The sequence below is a fragment of the Homalodisca vitripennis genome, chromosome 2, assembly GCF_021130785.1.
Source record: "Homalodisca vitripennis isolate AUS2020 chromosome 2, UT_GWSS_2.1, whole genome shotgun sequence".
In the NCBI taxonomy this organism is placed as follows: domain Eukaryota; kingdom Metazoa; phylum Arthropoda; class Insecta; order Hemiptera; family Cicadellidae; genus Homalodisca; species Homalodisca vitripennis.
In genome coordinates, this window is record NC_060208.1 from 29,745,277 (window position 1) to 29,766,612 (window position 21,336).

Sequence of the window (21,336 nt, forward strand, 5' to 3'; positions counted from 1 at the left end):
CTGGTAAACTGTCCACAAAAAAGTCAACGATGTCGCTATTACGCTATTACCAGATAACTGAAGTCGGTACATCGTATTGTTTGCTGCGTGGTTGGTGCATGGATTAATAACCGCTTTTGCTATATCACTTTTTTCATAAACATAAAATATAAAAAAATTATAAAAATTAGCATTTATAAAAATTATGCACTTTTATAGTAAATTTGCTTACAAATAAAGGTTGACATATTATACTAACGTATGAAGAAATATTTGCTAGTATTTGCTATGACACAATGTTCAAACTTTCGAAGAAATAAAATAACAATTATAAAATATTTGTTTTTATCGTGAAAAATGTGGAAACATGAGTAACAATATATTTTTGTTGTGCAATATAACCTAATGGACAAAATGAGAAAAAATTATGATTTTTACGTATATTCAGTAGCGAATTCGCTTAAGACTAAATTCGCTATTAAATCATACCCACGTGTCTTTTTTATGCCTTGATAACATTTCTTATTTCAGATGATAATGTATGTTTTATAGGCTGCTTGCTCAACACCACTAGGAGTAAGCATTCAGAAATTCGACGTTTACGTTAGTATCTAGGTCAGCTACCGCATTAGGACTGAACGCTTGTCTAACATGGCCAGCAAATACATTGCTCTTCTGTGTATCAAGTAGCAAATCGTTTTTTAAGTGGTGGTATGATTGTCGACGGAGATCTCAAAAGCAGATTCGTTGTACGCCACATATTTGTATCACTAGGATCTATATTGGATACATAGGATTTGTACAAATTAATTCGATATCCAAGTACCTACACGTTTTACCATACGAATAAGTTTGTTCAATCGTTGTTTAACACAGAAACGTCTATACCTCTAACGTCTCCTTTAATCAAGATTCTCATTTGAGGCTGTAGGAAACTGTGTGATTTTGTAGGCAGGATAAGTCTTAAGACAATTACACTTATTTTAACGTTTTGAACATTCCTTAAAGTAATTAATAACAATAACAATACCATCGATTTTACAAAAGGCTAGTGGAATAGTCAAGTGAATATCTAGAACAGTAGAGAATATTATCCATTCGATCACTATCGATAAGTCTAAGTCTATACAGGGTAGGTAAAAACATATGTTGTAAGAAAAAGGTTATATTAACAGAAATATGCTCAGAATCAAGTTCATTTAAAACTTGTTACAATATCTGAGTTGTGAAATTTTTATGTTGCTTGATGTCGAGTATGTATGGATAAAAATTGTTTTTCCTGGGCTAATGCAGGCTTGGGAATAATTACATTACATTGATATCGGTTTAAATTTTGGAACCTCTGTTGTTGATAGTATTAGGGCTCGCCACAATCAACAATTGTAGGGATCTTGGTCTTTTGGTAGGAACACTCCGAGTAATGGATGTCTTGCACATTTCACACATGGAGTTAAGTTTACAAATGTTTTTTGTAAACCCAAAGCGATACATATACACTAAGGTATATCTCAAGATTTTCTTTTCGGTTCAACACCTACAAAGACGTAGCACATCTTGGTTAGTGTTTATATTTCACTAGCTTTCTCGTTGTTTTCTAAGGAAACAGGGCACTGCGAGATGGCATTTTATCTTTATTTACGAAACGAACTACCTTTTTCTACCGTAAATCCAGGAAATACTAATTCTGGTTGAATTTGTTCATTAGAGAAAGAGAAAGGGACGTTCCATAACACTACATCAAGTTTCTTATCTTGACTCTTTTGTACAGTGTGATATTAAACATTCAAGTCATCATAAAAACCGTGAGACTTTTAGAGTCAAATCTAGATTGAAGAGTCCTACCTTTTATTTCAGTGCTTTATAACCTTTCTAATATTTTAAATTATTTCTTGATGATTGTTCACATCGTGACGAATTGTAGATGGACATTTTCCGGCTTAGAATAGGCATCAAGAGTAATAATTCTGTCACCTATTTAAACATTGGATATTGTCATTTAATTTATTGCAACAAAAACCTATGCTCTGATAGAATATATTTATTTTGTCTACACAGCTGATCATAGTCCAGAACGTACTTCTTAAGTTGAGTAATGCGCTGAAATTGTTTATTTTTTTTGTCTGCAATTGCAGTATAATAAGCTGCAGCCATCATGATAAAATTATCGATATTCAAACCTAATGAAACCAAAATGTCGAACCGAACTACATCATTGTTATTTCAAATTACAGTATAGTTCAGCTGTTATAGGATTAATAAGTTGGAAACATGGATTAGAATTAAATTCCTTCCTGGTGATAAGATGGTATATTCCGTTATCTGTATGTGAATAAACTGTTATTAAATGATTAAATATTATGATACATTTCTTTTATATAGAGTACACCTGACCTTTTTCTCTCTCTGCAGTGTTGTGAATATCATGTTAGCCGTAATGCAGTAATGGCAGACAGTCACATCTGTCAGAGTTTGTGTTGAACTTTTATCAAAATAATAGTCATTTTAGTGGTTAACTTATTTTCTGTGATTAAAACAGTTTTGATGTATATAAGTGATCGTTGTGTATTTTATTACTTTTTGTGCCTTTATCGTACTTAATTATCGTTGAACATTGCTTATTTTACTTATTTGACAAACAACTTAAGTGGATTCTGTCAAGGGATAAAGTTTTAATGTTTACTTTTAGCACAAAATCGGTAAGTTGCAAATGAGATTTATTACATTTAGGACAATTTAAATTAGTTAATTATAAAAGACTGTCAACCTTGTGAGGCTCTTCATTTTTACTTTAGCCTGAAGTAATGATACCAAAGTAGGTTATCCTATTTTTATCAATAAAACAAATCCACCATAGCAACACATTAATATTCCAAATGCTTTTAAATGTTTGTAATTAGAACTGACCTGAGCTACCTAGTCCCTTACTCCCAAGCGAAGACGTGTCAGAATAGTAAAGATATAGGCTAGGCTATAGAATGGTTGCAATCAGAACCTAGTAGGTAATTATTTACGATTACTTTGGCTGTAGTCAGGATTTAGCTACGATTGCATTTTACGAAAAAACCTGAGAAAATGCTGAGAAAATGCAACGTTGTTTAGAAAGTCGTTGCAAAATTGCGATCAAAGCATGAAAGAACAACTAACCGTGAAAAGTATACCGCATAGACAATAAGTTTACAGTGTCCATAATACTGTTTTTCAATGATCCTATAAGAAAAATATACAATATTGGACACCGCACCACACTGCCGGCTGACATGTTCTGGTTGGAAAACGCCTGCTCCTCTCGGATCAAAAACTATAAATACCCGAGTTTGAACCTTAACTACGAACTAATAGAGCTAAAATTATAGGACTTACATTAAGATTTATCTTGTTTATTTCTGCATCTATATATAGGCCTATAAAGCAAAATTAAATAATTAATTTTTTGTATTAGAATGAAAAAAGTACCGGTTTTTGGCATTAATTTTACTAATAAACTGCAATTTTAAAAATTAATTATTCATTGTTAAACTTGTCATCAGAGGTCCAAAGCCGTCCGTATGAAAACATATTATGGGAAATGGTATATTATATTAAAACAATATTTTGTTCATTACGGTTTTTTCTTGCAGTCAATAATGTGAGCGTGCTGTGCACAATGCAAGAATAGTGTCCAACGAACGGCCATACTTTGTTGCTATGACACCAGTGCTGGTGCACTGTGGCTGACACGTATACCAAAGAAAACAAACTTTGTATGCTTCTCTATGACTTGTCTTGAAGTTTGTAACTGGAGTATTTTTGAGGTTATGTTAGAGACAGATTTTATTTGGAATGACAAGATATGGGTAGGGTACGATAAGCGGACCCGGTTTTTTATATCGAAATTGGCAAACGATATTACTTAATCATTACCATCGATATAATCAATCGATACTGATTAATTATTTTGAACTATTAACTTAAATAATCTATATCAACAGCTGTAAACACGTAGGATAATATTTCAATTTTACATAAGTAATTCTAATTATTAAAAATGGTAGTCAATTTTAGGAAACTACACGACGTTGCTTTTTCGTGGCTTCAACATAAAATTTGTGGGAAAGAAACAACTGTAACTGTTAGAGGAGTAAATATGGTCGTCTTCAGTTTTCCTAATTTTGGTTATAATAATTTGTTTGATCACTGTAAATATTAAATTCATATTTTAATTTAAAACATATGATTGTTATTGAGGACTATAGGTACTTTTATATCGATTGATAGTCTAGGATTTGAGATGCGAATATTAGGTATCGATGACTATATTCTTCGATATAAAAAACCGGGTCCGCTTATCGTACCCTACCCCAAGATATTTATAAAAGTTTAAGTGCAGTATAACCAATTTAAGTATCTAATAGAAAGTAATTTATTTCAGTAAAGTTTAAAAATTTGTGTTTAAATAACAAAGGAGGCTACAGATTTAATGAGGTTGGTTCTTAAGGTAAAGAGCCTAATTAGTTTTCTAATTATAAACTGATGTTAAAAGTACCGTAACTTGTTTTATGACAAATATTTAAAAATCTCTGCACTATTTTATTTAATATTAATTTTGTATGTATATTTTTACAATAAATTTACACTGTTATTTTGCCAACTGAACTGTTTCCATAAAACATTTTCACAAAAACCATCTATTAATTATTGAGGTTCTAAATATTTTAACATAATTTTTATTCAAGTAAATAATATGATATGTTTCTGAAGACTATAAGTATTAGAGAACTTAGAGATTGATAATTATTATTGGAACAAAGGTTGAACACTAATACTGTTAATAAGTCCTATAGGACAAATATTTTTGCTAAAGAGTCTGAAGAGCTTGTAGCATTTTTGCTAGGTAGATTTTCATTCTAACTTAAATCTGGCTGTAGTTTTGTATGGACTCCAATCAAAATACATAAGAAAATATCGGGTAAATGTAAAATGGAACAGCCAGAGTGGGCAAACGACTTTCACTTTATTAACCTATTGCTAACGACCTGAACAAAACAATATAAGGTTTTTAAGGGGTGGAAATGACTAATAACAAAGTTATAAAATATTAAAAGTAGAAAAATTACTTTTCAACATACTGAGTAATATTTTCTTGTTCTACACCTGTGCTGGGCGTTTCGTGGTCTTGTGATTGTCAGTCAACCTGGTATCGGTTGCTGCTGATGTCAGTCTTTGCATTAACTTTGTATACATAAAATAGCAATGCTAAAATCAGGAGCATTTGATCCAAACAAGATTTTTTTGTTAATTTAGACCTGAGAATAAAAATTCATATCTGCCTAATATAAGTACCTCCAGTCATCAGCGTGGGGTAGCACCTAAGGAATAATAGACTATAGTTTCTTTTCCAAGCATTTTGATCATGCTCAGATCGTGCTTAAAGCTTTCCGCACCATACTTTAATTGATCGGGCTGACACTAACGTCTCCGAATATAACCCAGCATTCAAATACATGGCAGCAGCGAATGGAAAATATTTTTCGAGATAGGCCTAGTACATCAAAATTCTAGAGGGTCTGGCCTCATATGCTTGAGAAAGTTAAAAATTACAAACTCACCTAACCATAATTTCATACATAGGTTACATAGATATTCTCTGAAATATTTAGTTATTGGATAAATATTTATTTAAGGACACCCACTAAAACGATTAAAACCACAGTCTTAAAAATATTACTGATTATGTAAAGTGCCATTATTACAAGAAATTATTGAGGAGGGTTTTAAAACATATTAAAAAAAAATTAATTATCATGTCAATAATAACAGAATTTAACATCACTGACTTAACATAAAGAACTATGGGACATCAAGCGAATTGGGTTCTTAGTGGGATAAAAATAACAATTTGATGTAAAGTAATAAAAAAATGACCTAACCTAACTACTACCTGATTGTGTGACCAACCCAAGCACCAACTACCCTATATAAGGGTCGACCACCTTACCTGAAGGCCTACTGCCCTACTGTAGAGCCAGTTAGGCTTCCCGAGAGTATTGTTTATATTTTACTGATATTATTTGAGTTAAACTAATGAAAACTCACTGAGCCTAACTATTTGACTGTCAGACCTACCAGAGGGCTGACCACCTTATCTGATAGTTAACCAGTCTACCCGAGAGTTTATCTCCCTAACCGAGAAAACAGCCATAACTTCCTTATTTTCGGTAACAACTTCCTTATTTCATGTATCCTTATCCTACATTAGTACACAGTATGGGAGGAGACAACAGTTTTTAGTGCAAAAAATGTTTCGTCCCTAATCCGAAAAAGTCTGTACAGTTTCAATTTTTATGCAATGTGTGACTGTAATAGTACGTCTGAACATTAGTTCTGGAAATGAAGGATTAGCTAATAGGGATTTCTTAATAATTGTTTTACGTTGTTTTAGGTAATGTGGGTAAACTGAAAACTAACCTATCCAAATAATCAGACAAAAGCAAACAGTGTTATTCATGTAATCAGTACTTAACTTATTATTTATTTCTAGATTTATTGACAAGATAAAGTAATATATCAAAAGAAGTAGTGAATGAGACTAATGAAAAAACATCTACATGAATTCCCCAAATAATGGCTCAAATTTGAACAAATAAGTAGTGGGCTTAACATTTTGACATATTTTTATCGTAATTTAACAGTTTTTCTTTCGGATTGATTATTTCTGAGTAATGTACATTACCACTAACCCTTGCAAATGCAAAAATTAATCTGCATCGTAAATGGCTGCTATTGGAGTAGGAAAAAAGATTGCAGCCATCTAGTAGTAAGAGTAGTAGTAGTAAGTAGTAACATGTATTACAGATATTATACCAATTTATTATTTATTTACATTGTCATGAGCTAGTTTCAAGATGAGTTCAAATATATCCTTTAGCCACTTTAGTACAGTTTATCAGTGCCAGATTAGCACAACGTGTGTCTCTCATAATTTTGTCATGCATACAACGTTAATTTCTGTTCTTGAGAAGTCGTGTTACAGGAAGCAAACTGTAGAATATAGTGTGAATACAAATGTTCTTAGATTTTTACTTACATTTATTTAGAGGTATTCTTAAAGTTAATTTTTATTTGTTTATAGGGTGTGTGAACTAACATAATTTTGAAGAATAAATTTAAGATCCAGAGTTTTAAAGATTTGTTGACATTTTTTATATTTCCTTAATGTTTTATAGGAGTCACAGCGATGTTTAAAACCTATATTTGAGTTAGCTTTTTTTTCCCTTGGGGCGGCCTACTGCCATGCACTTAAGCCTCAAGGGCTTTTTGCGCACCCCGGAAACACACCATGAGGCTCACCAGTCTACAACTTCAGCAGTTCAACAAACCGCCGAAAACAACCTATCAAGTCCTCCTGGGAAAATTCACCACCCCTGTCCAAACTACCAAAGATGGCATACCGCTCTCTTGCTATTGCGGGGCAATCAAAGAGCAGGTGCTCAGCAGTCTCCTCCTGCTCATTACACCTTCCACAGAGCGGATCCTCCTGAAGGATGCCAACTCTGTGAAGATGCTTCCTCAGGTGACCATGCCCCGTAATGAGACCAATGACCTTAGAAGACATTGATCTGTTTAATGAGAGAAGGTCCGAAGCCACCGTGGAGGAAGGTGACTGTAATACCATTCTACTCACTCTCACACAATCATAAGTTTTAACATGTGACATATTACATGTCTATCATATTAATGCAGTAAAAAGAAAATATAACAAAGTGTAAATGTGATAAGATTAACTTTATATCAGCACACTGTTGCGTTGATATTACCTTCCTACCTTCCTACCTCATCGAAACTTTTATTATAAAAACACTGGTATAAAACCTAACTCAATGAAAAAATGTGAAGCTACCATGTGATAAGATATCTTGAGAAATATTATCTGCAGATATAAAATTTTGGATCTCATTTCTACATGATAAAAATGAGTTTTATATGGTGCAAGTCCAATTATGGAATTTGGCTGAGCGTCATTGAAGCTTATTGCTCAGTACTTCACACAACTTCTCTTTTGTCTGCTGGGGGATGTAAACATGTGTTTTTTATGTAATATCTGTCAGTATATTTATCTGCAGGAAATCTTGAAAATGAAATGAGCTATGAGCATTAATCATGTTTAAGCAGATAAGTGATTATTAAATCGTGTAACCTACTAATTGCTAGTCAGTTTCAATTTTGTAAAGGAAGATCTACAATGGGAGCTATTATGTTACATTGAGTCAAATCATGACAGCATTCAAGAGTAAAAGCTTTTCTTTGTTTGAAGTTTATTTTTGATGATGGAAGGATTGTGAAGGAAACAGGATTGTTCCGGACATTTGCCATCGTTCAATGAAACAAAAAATCAGTAACACTACGTTTCGAGATCTGCAATCTGATCTCTTCTTCAGGTAAATAACTAACCTAATACATAATTACAAACTAGGTTAAAATAAACAAATCATACCAAGGCGTTGTGGCACGCCTAAGTCATGAATCACAACCACCATGTTGTGTGTCAACTTCATTAACTCTAAAACATGCACTTAATAAAAAACTATACACAACACTAATCATTAAAAGTGAACTACAGAATACAGGTCACAATACGTCTGCATTCGTCTACCAATTACCTACAAAAAAGTCCGGTTTCCTCCAGTAAAAGCTTTGCTTGGACCACCTTCTGCGACCTAAGCAAACCATTTGATTGTGTAAATCATGATATAGGTTACTGTTGTGTAAGAAGAAACATTATAGAATTCAAGGTAATCAGCAAATTTTTGTATTATATCCTACCTATCCAACCCTAAACAGAAGGTATTAGAGTATGATGTTTGTGGTCTGATATGACTCAGGTGGTTTGTTGTGTAGGTACCTCAGAGATCCATCCACTCTTGAATCTTTAATATTCATGATCTTAATTAATGGCACTGTTAGCAATATAAAAACTGGTACCTATTTGTATGTTGATGGCAACTATTCTTAATATTGAAAATTATCTCTCTTAAGTTCAAGAGATCACTAGTATGTTTTACAATAAATGCTTATAAACCTTATTGAATATTAGCAAAATACAGAAGAGTAATAAACAATAACAACAATATGGAAGAAACAATAAACTGTAATATAGTCCTATAAAAACAACCACCAGAAACTTAAAACTAATCAACAATAAACTGAGATAACATTTTAGTTTAAATTTGTACAACCTCACAATAAAGAAAACCTAAAAGTCGATGTTTGTGTTTGTTGTATTTGTTGTTCGTGTTTTGTGTTGTATTTAACCTAATGACAAAACATATTTAATAATTTATATGTTTCAATTATATACTGAAAAGAAGAGTGCTATAGTTTGCCTGCTAGAATCCGTATATATTTGTATGTGAGTAAGATAGAGGTTAAGTTCATGTGTGAGGGAGCAGGGCACAAGTATGTGTCTATGAAAAAATGCAGATGTTTATAATGGAGTATGAGGGTGCTTGGATTCATGCTTTAAGCGTTTACTCTGCTTGTGGAGGGAAATAATATGTATATGTGTGTGTGCACGTGCAAGTGCATGTGTGGATTAACTGTTTACATGGGACATTTAAAATTTACATGGAAATTGCTGAAGGTTGATTAGCGTCCGAATACTGCATTTAAAACTTGAAAATGAGAGACCAAAAAGTCTGGTGGGCTGGCAGGGTGTTTCTCTGCAGCTGGATTTTTCATATTGTGGAGTTGGCCAGGTAAGATGTGGACACAGTAAACTTAGAGAATCGTGAACTTACCAGTGAGTATCAAGTAGTCAATCCTTTGCAGAAACTTGGATCAATACAGACACGGAGAGTTGATCAGTAAAAGGAATAGGAAAAGAATTTCCTATATTTACATCAAAGAGATGGAGAAGAGAAGATTCTCCTGTGAAGAAACCGTAAAGTACTCGAACCCCTATCAGCCTAAGAAAACGCCTTTGGGCTTTATCCTTTTCGTCCATCATTGAGGCTGTTTGTACAGAGTCTTCAGTAAGAGAAAGTTTGTCATCTTATAAATTAAGCTTGGTAAGTGTCTTACCACACAGACAATAATCTACTATCAGAATTCACAATTAACTCATCTGAAGCTTCTTACCACAAATATAACTCGAAATAATTTTAACACTGTTTCTGAATATCCGATTTCACTCAACTTTTGTACGTTAAGAAATTGGGTGGTCAACTCGATCAAACACCTTATCAAAGTCTAGTTCAGCAGCATCATCCTGTAACCTATCCACCAGTGTGTATATTATAACGTGTCTGAAAGGAGGCTAAGTTTGTTATTGAACTGTATCCTGTCCTACACCACTCTTTCAAAAATATTTTTGAAAAGAGACAAAGTACAGTATTTATTGGGCTGTAATTTCTTTGTCACTAATTAAGCCTTTTTCATGGATAAGCACAATATGACTAACCTCAAGACACTAGGAATATACCCTTTGCCGAGAATTGATTGAAAAACTTGTGAAAGGCAACACAAGAATTTCAGTACAATATTTGTCAGCGGAAAGAAATCCAGTACTTGTCCCTTAGTTGTGTCAAGATTTATATGGGCATTGGAGACACCCTTTTGATCAATAGATAAGGAGTGTTGGTATTAGCAACAGATGAATCCTTGGTAAAGGTGAGGTTATTGCTGGTGCTGGAAATTGATGAAAAAAGTCAGCAAACATGTTTGATATAGAAAGTGTATGAAGAAAATATGACATTCAAGTACATATCTGTTTGTACATTATTATATCGGTTACGTGTTCTGACATTACTTAAAAATATTTCATGAATTGACAAAATCACCAAGTTGGACAAGTTTGTTAGAAAACCAAATGGGAAATAAAGATTGGCGATACCTCTTAGGTAAATAATTCCTTATAACACAATCATCAATAGCCCAGAATATTTATTGCATTTCTGAAGTGTATCAAAAACCTTTTACAAATTTCTCAAGTTCTCAAGTGTAGAAAGGTATTTCACTACTGTAAGATGTAATACAACTCTTAAGTATATGATGATGTGCTTATTCAGTGATCAAAGGAGTCAGTGTCTCATGTGATTCTAATATGTGGGTAAAAAGTAAAAATTAAGTCCAAGGTCACTCACTCCCCTTGCATTTGCTATAGTTTGCTATTCTTGTGATAGAAGCATTTCAGCCATATTGAAGGTCACCTTAGTGGAATTATATGTAGTGATTCGAGGAGAGGACCAGGCATAAGTCATTTATCACCAAATAACATTTTACACTGTTACACGAAACAGGTGTCTTGCCATAAAATAAACTAACCAACTAAATTACTACTAACTGAAGTAATTAAAAACTATTAAAACTTACAATTAAAATACACAACAAACAAGTGTAGAATATTTACATGTTTTGAAAATTGGCAGAGCCTAAAAAAATGTTCATTTACTGAGTAATAAACCTTATCTAAGAGAAGGTTTTTAATTTTTTCTAAACATTCTTTGTATGATCTATTAAAAAAAAAAAAATATTGGTAAAAAATTGAATAGATTAATTTCTACATAAAATGGTGTTTGTTCGAATAATGTTGTCCTATGAATTGGCATTGGAAGCAGATCTCTATGTCTTATAATTATGGAGAATTACGGTTTGTAGTGTTACATTTTTGTTTCGATACATATAAAGTAAAACCTCATAAATATAAAGTTCTGCATGGTGTCCTGGAGCTAGATTTGGTTAATATGTTTACTGATGTTTTTTGTCCACCAGTTCATTTTGATAAGGTTAAAGTCCCTGAGCAAATGGGTTTGAGAGAAAATGTTATGTACCATTATCTCTGCCAGTGATTTTGAAAAGTTCAGGTACAGTGCAATAGGTTGTTTGTCAATAAAAACTGTAAAACATTTTTTTACCATTTGTTAGAGTCAAGGAGAGAAAACTAATAATATCTTATTGGATACTACATTCAGAACACCACCACCACTCAATGTAATGCTGGAGAGGGGGCTACGATCTTTCCTGTCAAACTCATAAATTACAGAATCCAAGTTCATCTGAATAAATGCTTGATAGTAGATTGGTTTTTTTGTTAAGAGTATAACACCATGAATACAAGATGTTAAAAACTGTCTGAAGTTTCATAATTTGTTTCTTAGCCAATAATCTGTACTAATTCTAATCCAGTACAAAATGGCGACCTGTCAAAGTTGTAATTTAAAAAAATCAACACTTTGGTAAAAATTGTGATGCTGTAAAATGAAGTACAAAATTGTCCCAAAATTTTTAAATGATTCAAAATTTGTTATTTTATTTTACAACAATAATTTGTTTTCCAATAAGAGCTCCTCCTTTAATAAATTATCAGAGGTTTATTATATAGTAATGTTAAAATAACTTTAATTATTTTAGCATGGGGGTTTAATTACTCAATGGGATTTAGATTTAAACATTTTAATCTATCCCCATTCCTCATTTAGGCTGAGGGGTTGAAATTTCCATACATACCAAAAACCACAATTTTCAGTCTTATAACGATCCTCACATTGGTTATACGCATGGTTATTTCTGTCCAAAAGTAAATAGGGGAGGGAGTGGCAGTTCTGGGACACATGGTATATACATTTTAATGTATGCAAACAATGTACACTTGTTGCTGTAGGTACAATGGAAAAGTTACCTGATTGATATAAGGAAATATATGGCTGGTTTTAGACTTAGAACTAAATTAAAGATGTGGAAAAACAGAGACAGACCTCTGTAAACTATGTATGTTATTATACAAACACATCACACACACATTTGGATCACAGTCTAACTTGGTTCAAAAAGTGTTGGCAGTGAAAATGGAGCCAGTTTGCTCTTTATCACTAGTTTTAACACAATTTATTGGTGGGAAGAGCAATGAATGCTAGGTTTGATAACAGGCTAGATATTGCAATATAATCTGCTTACTTAGTGCTGGAGATAAGTTGTTTGTTTGTCACTGCTTAATCTTTAGGCTTTCCACTATCTTAAGTCTGTTATAAATTTGTAAAGTATGGTTTTATTTTAAAATGTTGTCTTGCGTTTTATCTTAAATCATTAATAGTCTATGATGAGTAAAGTTGATGTATCTGCTACCTATATAGGTCAAGTACTCAAAAAATACAATTTTTAAATATATCTATTACAGCAAGGTCAGTAACGTTTCATATTAGACATTTATATTCTTGCTCTACGTAACACAATTTTCCGGTTATATTAGAGTCGTTCAGAGAGAAAGGAATATGACAAAGCAAGTCCGCCATTACGGTAAATACTTATCAGATAGCTGTCTTTCCAGCCCAAGTCTTATCTTTCCTGTACAGTCAAGTTTGCTCTATTAGCAGATTTATTTTGAAATGTAAACTGTATAATACTAGTGCACTCAAACATCCTGCTGTAAAAAGTAAAGGTGTTACTGTTAGTTTTTTTATTCACACAATACTTGATCTTTTGAAATAATATATAGTGAAATAAAGGCTGTGGGTATTGAAATACATTAAACGAGTCATCTGTGAGAGAATGTTGTATTGTCAAAGAAGAACAGATGTTCGCTACAAAGATGGTGAGATAAATAGGCGGTTTCTAACCATCCCACGTATAGACCAGACCTGGAATCCACTGGATTTAACCCTTTAACAAAACTAAAGAAATTCTAGGGACACACACTTCCAGAGCTAAAATATTTTTATTATTGTGTTCTATTATAATGAGTACTTTGATTGCACTAGCTGTTTCGTAGAAAAATATACAACCAAAGTTTCTTATAGAACCAAAATTTTATTTTGCATAATCCTCATGTTTTAGAAATGATTGTATCTTATGACTTTTGTTGATGGCAATGGTGTGAAGTAGAATAATACTATTTGAATAGTAGAACAATATTATTCGGAACTGCATACCCAGTTATGTACGAGTTCTGTGTGTTATACCCAGTAACAAATTAAATCTATTTTCTGCTAAATTTGATAATTTATTCTGGATATTAATAATTATAATTTTTTTTATAAGTGTTTAGCCATATAGAATAATTAATCTGTGCGCCACACTGACCAATCCTTGTTTGATTGATGATGTATCCAGTAAAAAAATGGTCACCTAAAATTTATATCCACTTACATATACCGTGCTAATTTTGTATTGAGGACATTCCATTCACTGAACAATACAGCTGTTGAACAATACAAAAGTACATTGGTTTAATCTAACCAAATTTTAAGAATTGAAATGCATTTTTAAGAAACACATTCTTAGGTGTACCTAAGCTGAAGAAACTGCAGTGTATAAAAGGACAACTTATCACATTAGCTGTCAGCTATTTAACAAAGGTGTGCTAATAACCTCGCACTTCCTGGTCACGTGAGTTCCTAGACATTCCTCTTTGTTATGTTGTACGCTGTACACGCTCATTTGTGGAATAATTGTCTTTTGTTTGCTCTCCAATCTAGCAACACATATGATTTGAATAATTGGGCTGATATACTCGCAAAAATGAAATTATCAACTGCCAAGTGTTCAGGACAAAGGAGAATTATATCACTAAAACAATTGTGAATGTCTCAGCTCTTGATAGTAATGACAAGAAGTGTGACACAGAGGTAGACGATAAGTACAAAGGGAGATAGTGTTCAGGACAGGGAGAATTATATCACTAAACTATTATCAGTGTCTCAGCTCTTGATAAAAATAGCAAGAAAAGAGTGATACAGAGGGAGATAGCGTTTAGGACAAGGGAGAATTATATCACTAAGCTATTGTCAGTGTCTCAGCTCTTGATAAAAATAGCAAGAAAAGAGTGATACAGAGGGAGATAGCGTTTAGGACAAGGGAGAATTATATCACTAAGCTATTGTCAGTGTCTCAGCTCTTGATAAAAATAGCAAGAAAAGAGTGATACAGAGGGAGATAGCGTTTAGGACAAGGGAGAATTATATCACTAAGCTATTGTCAGTGTCTCAGCTCTTGATAAAAATAGCAAGAAAAGAGTGATACAGAGGGAGATAGCGTTTAGGACAAGGGAGAATTATATCACTAAGCTATTGTCAGTGTCTCAGCTCTTGATAAAAATAGCAAGAAAAGCATGATGCAGAGGGAGACGAAAAGTACAGATGGAGATAGTGTTCAGGACAAGGACGTAATTTATCACTAAATCAGTGTCAATGTCTTTGCTCCTATAGCAAGCATGGTTTCTATTTGAATGTGTGCTTCATAACATTGTAGTGTAATAAAGGAAGGCTAACCAAGATTCTCGTATTTGAAGGATTCATACAGAATAAACAAATGCATGAAAACAATTTGTTCACTTAAACCGGTAGTAAATGATAATTCAGGGGTGAAAATAAACTTCTTTAGGAATGCCATTTGGTATTTGATTGTTGCTTCTTATGCTTTAATTTATGCAAACTATACTTAACTCATTCATTCATTGTTGGAGGAATTGGTGTGATCATATCTCTTGTTAAGGTTTCCAGCTTAGCAGATTTTTGTCAATCTCTCTTTTTATAGATAGCATGCGATGAAAAACAAATTGTAAGGATTTAGGTGAGAAAACGGAAATCTACTGAGATGTCACTCTCCAAAGAGATTAAATATCCATACAAATATTATCGTTTAAACACTTGTATATAGAAAAGCTACATTAAATAGTGTGTGTTTTACAATAAAATATAATATTTTTCAGGATAAGAAGCATAAGTTGAAATCCATATTTAATTGTTGATAAACTATTTTGTATTCGTACCCTACTTCTGAAGTAAACTTTATGTTATTGTGAAAAGTAAATGAAATAGTCTGTGATAAAGCCTTGCTAAAAAGTCTATGCACTCGTCAGATTCTAGACGTTGCAGTAAGAGGAAGGTGAACTGGAGCTAAACTTAACATACGCATTGAATCAACCGTTCCCACCACATCTACGTTATGTGTAGAAAACTTAGTTGTTCCACCGTGCTTAGAGATGTGTCTAAAACATCGTAGTTCACTCAATTCTGCAACTGATGAGAATACCCATTCACCTACATTACTCTAAATTTTGTAGTGTAGGTTTCTCTTACGTCAAAACGACGTTAAGAGTTCATTTTAAGCTTCTTCGTCGCCATTTTTGGGTCTCTTCAGACGAACATGACTCCAGATTCCAGAAGTCAAACTGTAACAGTGTCATTTTCCAGACGCCTGCAGTAAGAGGAAGGTGAATTGGAGCTCAACTCAACATTCACAAATTAAATAGTGTTTTGTTTTAAAACCTTTCCAGATAACTTTTGTTTAGCATACAACAAATAAACAGTTCAGAAACATAGCGAAGTTATAAACATGCGAAAAACAATGTTAATAACATACAGAGTTGTACACCAAAAATAACTTATATCTGAAATGGCAGCAAAGGAGAACAACAAATATAAAGCAATAGTGCAGTTATATCGCAGAATAACGTGGTGAACGTAACTCTAAGTTGAGACTGAAGACTGTACAGTAAATTCTGTGACACCCCGGTTCAGTTATTCAGTGAATCTGGAAACCTTCCATAGCCAGGTCGGTGCTCGGCTAGAGGAGAGGAATGGGAAGGGCATATGCTTTAGGTCTACGATATACTATTAGCTTTTGTTCTTAAGACTATCTCATGCGTTCTATTTTTATTGGCATAAAATATTTACAGGGTCAACTTTGTAAATGCAAATATAATAATTGAACACTAGTCAAACATCATTGGACATTGACATGTCTTCGTCGTGTCCAAGAGATAAAGTTGGATAAATTAGCAAAAATATACCTTGTTTGTTGTGATTGTTTTAAACATTAATGGTTTAACTTATTAGAGTTTAACCAAACAGAAAAAGTTTCATATATGTAAACACATCAATTCATAAAATACAACAGTTAAACTGTGTTTACGTTTTTGAGGCACTCTTTGCATAGTTTGTATTCTACTTGTTTGGGCATACACCTTTATCTGAAGACATTATTGATATAAATCAATAGCGCAATAATTTTTGCGCTACGAAGTTTGTTGCAGTTTCTTTTACTGATCATATGGAGTAGTGAGCAGACTGAACTTTACATGTCCCTGAACTTTAAATGAGTATATGCACCTGGAAACCAAACTGATTAGATAACACAACACTGCTGCTGGGGAAAAATATAGAATTCTATCGCAACAAATCTTTAAAATACTGTTAAGAAAATGTACAAAGAATTGAAATAGGTCTATAATTATCACAATTTCTATTCTCCTTTTTAAACATGAGTTTAATGATGAACAGTTTCGAAACTGTAGAGAAAACGCTATAATGAAACATTTATCATATAAATTAAAGGATGGACCAGTAGGTATATACAATCAATTAACAATTTAGAAGATATATCGTCAGCTCCTGAGCTGATCCTATTTAACGAACTTACAATATATCGAATCTCATCTTCATCTGTCGGATGCAGAAATAGAAATAAGGTTTGACAAATCAAGTCTGGCTGCCGTATCCAGTTGTAATGAAGGATTTGTGGACTTATTGGAAGGCCTGAAAATTACAACAGTATTGAAGTTATCATCATGGATTTAATGTACTTAAAGAGAGGTAGATAATGAGGAGACCTATGACGCACCGTCCAACATTTTTCATTCGCTCAGAATATGCAGTAGGTATAGGAGTCATATCAGTTCTCTAATTAATCAATTATACTACCTACTAATTACAGATACCAATCTCCTCTTGACCGAAAAATTAAAGTTTAGATCATTCTTAGTATAAAACCTTTTGTTTGCTAAATGATATAGAGAAACGAATTGCTGTGATCAAATTTCTCAAAAACAAACTGTAAAAAAAGAAGTTCTAACTACGTATTTTCGTCTCACTGATTCTTATATTGATAACCATTGGATTACAAAAATTACTTGAAACAGACGAATAGAATTAGTTGTTAAAGTAGAGGCGAGTGAAAATGAAAAATAAAAACCAAAAGCATCTCGATAATGACAGTATGACTGCTTCAAATGATAGAATATGTCATGTGCAGCAGGAGCTGTAGCCTACACCAAAATTGTGGTAAAAAGAGTAATGTATTTGAGGTTGATTGCGTATTAGCTCGTACCAATACACTTATACATTTATACTGAATATTCATATTATGTTAAGAGTATGTATGATGCTCTATTGCCTTGAGCAATATATTTAATATGAGACATATCCCTAAAATTTCTATAATCAAAAAAGGGCGTAAAAATCATGAAGGATTAATAGGATTAATACTGTTTTTGTGGTACTAAAATTAAGCCATCGCCAGATTATCTACCTAGGAATATATATATATTTACGGATTCTTGCTTACGTTTTATAGTTTTGTATTAATTTATATTTAAGACTTCCTGAAGACGGGGGTGTTAAATCCCCCGAAATATACAAGTGGAAAATGGTTCTTTTGTTTTCTTCTATTCAACACAGTGATTAGTTTATATCTCTAATAAATGCGATTACATTTTAAACCCATTCGTCTCTCATTTATCATACATATTATATAAATACATTCACATAGAAATGTTCGTTTTTCAGTTTTATTTCAGTTCAGGATATTTTTCTGTTGTTTGTTAAAATGCCGATATTAACTTTATTTGCCAGTTTATATATCTATAGTAACGAAAAAGGGTACAGGTAATTTGCGCTTTTCAACCAACCTGCAAATTTGAAAATTCTTAACTCGGAAACTTGTGATCTGACTAAGACCAAATTGTTATGAACCAATTGTGCTCAATGAAATATAAGTTTATTTGCACAAGTTTCGTATTGATACAGAGACTACATACAGTACATGTTTTCAAAGAATTAATTAGTTAGCAAAGAGATTAAAACATTTTAAATTCAGAATATATATTTTATTGGAAATTAGCTTACATGGGCAAAATAAAATAAATATATTTTTCGTGTCGAATTGTTTAATTTAAATTGCTATTGTTATAGTTGTTCTTTCGTTTGCCTCTGATCCATTCCCGGCTAAACAAACTAAAGTTAATTTCTGTAAAGGATACCGATTATATTTAGGATATAGAGGTCAGTGATTATCATTATTATTTGGTTTTTTGAAAAAAATGCAATCTTTAATTTTACAAGAAGTATACATTTAACAAGAACATATAAAAATTGTTTGAAGCGTGTAATCCACTAAAATATTTTGATGTTATACATTGTTTTCACAAGGAGAGTAGTGTTGCTGTAGTCAACCCGTAACTGGTTATACACAATATATGTATTGTTATTTCGTAGTGAGTCGGCCACCAGAGTGTGGCGATAATACTGCCCGCTGATCGATGGTACCTCAGCAGCTGTGCTGAGTCGGGCGGTCGCAGCAGCAAGCGGCTGCCAGGCAGGTGTAGGGTTATCGCCAAGCTCAGTCCGACTCCAATGTCAGTCAGTCCGTGTCGGGCCGCGCTCCGGGTAGTACTGTCAGTCGTCAGTCGGTGTTCGGTCGCCTCACAGCCGTGTGTGTCGCGCTACTCTGTGTCATATCAGATCATCTTAGTGTTGTGAAATACGAAACTACCGTACCGAAATTGTTCAAGGTAAGTGTTTTAATGTTACGCATCAGTGATACTTCTTGAGTAGATTTCTTGCCAGTGGTTTTTGTAGAAGGTTGATTTGTGGCCGACTGAGAAGATAAAAACGCGTACAGATCGTAAGCTGTAGAACACGTTCTGAGTAACATTTCAGAACAATTTGTAAAAGAATTAAGCTCTGTGTAAATTAACATAATAACATTGTACACGCCTCATTTCAGCGTTAAGTATACTAAATGAGAAGGAATTTGTTTTCTCACTCCAACACAATACAAAGATAAGAGGTCTTAATATATCACACATTGGATATTATACACTACTTTACCAATGACTAGACTAAATGTCCCAAATCGTCTATTTATAAATGATTAACATAAATATTTCTTTAAAATTGAAGAATACAACATATAATAAAACTAAAATATTATCACTGTATTTAACATATTTTTACAGTTAGATAAGAACATTTAGGATCTCAAAGGTGGTTCCGGTTTACCGAACTACCGAAAGTATTTATCGTGCAATAAATTATGTACAGTACAGTACAGTAGTTAGAAATATAAAAACATTAAGTAGACTACAAGTTAGGTCACTGTAAATATAAGTTAAGTTTAATATGGGCAACCACACCAAATTTGATTTATTTATCTGACTAAACAAATCTAATTTAGAATTATTTTTTTATGTTTATAAATTGTTAAGGAATTGCTTGTGTACTCCGTATTTAGAATAAAAAGAATAAAATTACAACTAAATATACTACCTAACGTTAAATAAAAAAACACTTACGTGAAAAAATGTAAAAATGTAAACATGCAAATATTAATACTAACTACGTAATGAAGTTAATTAACAAATTGAATACTCATTCAACGATAAACTGCGCATTCTGCATTTTATTGTAAGTAATAAATTGTTTTCATTTCTAATATTATCACGGACAGGTGAGTTGCATTAGAACTACAGCAAGTGCAACGCCACCACACTTCTATCCAAGTATTTGTAAAGTGGTGTATAAAGGTTAGTGTGCAGTGTTATCAATGCTATCATTCTATGCGATTAATTTGCAAAAAAATGTGTGAATATCCGGGCCCAATGATTTTACGTAGATACCGCAGACGTCCGTATAACCAACATAACACTGTGATTTTGCACAGATATTTTTTACTTCCGTATATACGTTTATATATATATATATATATATATAATATTATATAATTTTATACTTCAGGCGTCACTTACCAGCATTGACTATACATGATGTGTCACTTTGTATAACATTTTAACAAATTTCGTATATATATATATATATATATTAACATTTTATATATATTCGATTCTATTGAAAGGATAGTGAAACATATTTGTGGTCCCAGTGCCAGAGGGATTTGTAATTTGTAGGAAGGACGTAGCCAGTTGGGGGTTCAAGGGTCCATTTTTAATATTTTCAATTATTTTTTAGTAAACGATTATTATCATTCAGTATTATTCACATGCACTTCTGAAAGATCGATTCAACAAAGAAACGGGCCAAGAACTTTTAAGGAACAAAATGGGGCCTTACTCTCTGTCCACTACGGACAAATATCAGTTGTCTGGACCGCCGAAAGGTTTTTCCTGGCTACGTTTTTGTTTATAGGTATTGGGTTTTCTCTGCTAAATGTAGACATACATATGTTTTGGAGGTAGAGAATTAATTAATTTTGTAATATTTGGTAAAAGGCAAATTCTTGTTCCACATTCAAAGAAAACAGAATCAAAATACGCCCTCACTACATTTTGTGTTTTTGAAAGTTTGCTTCAATCGTGCCAGCCAGCACAAAGGT

At 32.8% G+C, this 21,336-nt stretch overlaps 1 protein-coding gene across 3 annotated transcripts in view; it reads left to right on the forward strand.

The window, feature by feature from the left end:
- The first annotated feature begins 2,419 nt into the window (after nt 1-2,419).
- LOC124353755 (E3 ubiquitin-protein ligase RNF144A) overlaps nt 2,420-21,336 on the forward strand; it is a 273,539-nt gene continuing 254,622 nt past the window's right edge. For 2 of the 3 annotated variants that reach the window (XM_046803745.1, XM_046803746.1), the window contains exon 1: nt 19,345-19,516. The gene's annotated coding sequence lies outside the window, so the exon portion shown is untranslated. Of the gene's footprint in view, nt 2,676-19,344; nt 19,517-21,336 lie in introns of those variants that run through there. The other variant, XM_046803744.1, reaches the window with a different exon arrangement.